The sequence below is a fragment of the Etheostoma spectabile genome, unplaced genomic scaffold (genome assembly GCF_008692095.1).
Source record: "Etheostoma spectabile isolate EspeVRDwgs_2016 unplaced genomic scaffold, UIUC_Espe_1.0 scaffold456, whole genome shotgun sequence".
Taxonomy (NCBI): Eukaryota; Metazoa; Chordata; class Actinopteri; order Perciformes; family Percidae; genus Etheostoma; species Etheostoma spectabile.
In genome coordinates this window covers 258788-260490 of record NW_022605612.1, presented here as the reverse complement: position 1 = coordinate 260490, position 1703 = coordinate 258788, and positions in this window count along the sequence as shown.

Below are 1703 nucleotides of genomic sequence, written 5' to 3'. Positions count from 1 at the left end.
ACTCTGCAGGGTGCCCAAACTTTTGCCGATGCCATTTTTTGGTTTGCTGTTGTTTTGAGAGTGTAAATGATGGCAATAAAATCTAACTCTTTTGTGACATATTACACGAATTTCTAGTCTGTCATTAGATGCCTTTTGAAGATTTTTCTTGGCTTCTTAATGCACATTCATACAAATTTTTACCTGGGGTGCCCAAACTTTTGAACCCCACTGTACACAGTTTTTCTAACACTCTATCTCAAATTAGCAAAAAAAAATAGTTGTGCATGTCCACCTGTCTTTCTGTGCAGGCAAAATTGGAAACAATCTGACCCCAATGTTAGTTTTGTTGGAAAAGCATTCCTCTTTAATTCCTATGAGGGCAAAGAAATGCAGCTGCATTCAGGGACTAAATGATATATTGAATATAATGCAATAAACATATGTACATGATGAGTCCCGTTTTTCTCTGGTATTAAAATCCGATCTGAAAGATCCGATCACAAGTGAAATTACTAAGTATGGTTTACGTCAGAATGTCTCTAAGATGTGTCCTGAGTGACCACTTGTGATCAGATCTCACTTCCCCGCTCTATGTGCAAATAAACACGTACCTAATTTCCGTTTACACACTTCACTTTCAGTGGTGAGACATACTTTAAATGAGTACGTATTTCTGCTCACAGTTGAGAAGGCGGTCTTTAAAGTGGTACACACATCTATAAGATTGTGGCCTAAACACCTAAGAATTCTGTACCTAAGAAGGGGTTGATTCTCAATGCGTCCTGGATGCATTCCTGTACTTAAGCTGGTCACTTGTGATCCCTCAGATCGGATTTTATTTCCAGATGAAAATTGGACTATAGAGAACATGTTGGCAGCTTAAACCACAAACAATTACTGCATTTGTTGGTCAACTGAAATTGCCTTGAAAGTGAAACACAACCTACATTTAATATATTCTTTAAATTTTCATTTATCTTGCAGAAAGGAAACAAATCTAATGTATCAATTATTAAAAAGATTAAAATTAAACCACAAAAAGCAGAGTGATTGTATAATGTTGATGTACCTTAATAAAATACAAGAAAGCGAGTAGCTGCTGAGTAAAGCCTTTATATGTTTTATGGTGTGAATACAACAGAGGTTTGGTCAAATATTTCTAATGTCCCTCCACACATGCAAAGGAAATCTGGAACGTTAAGACAACTGTGGAGCACATGTATCCAGATATTAAGTATTAGGAGCTGATAGTGTTTAAATAAAGGCACTTATGAATGACAAACGAGTAGAGAGTAGAAAATAAAACCGCAGGAAAAGTGACAAAGAACAAGTGTATCAAAATAAACAAAAAATACAGTTACAACATTTTCCTTTTTTGAATAAAAAGATGCAAGAGTTGTTCATCTAAAATCTCCCCTTCATGATATCAATGCAGGGTGACAAAATTCATTGTAGAATTACCTTTAATTACCTTTACCCATTAGAGAAAACAATGTGACCGGCAGCCGTGAAATAGGCTATACTGTAATCCTATATGGCAGGGGTCTTCAACAGGGGGTCCGCGACCCCTAGGGGGTCCGCGGAGGTACTGAAACGTGGTGTTGAATTCATGTTAAGGTGTATTTAAAGACCTTTCAATTAGTGGGAAAAAATTGCAGCGTGGGGTGGGAAATATAAAAAAGTCTAATCACCCAAGCTACTCGCGACCCACCACCCCCATG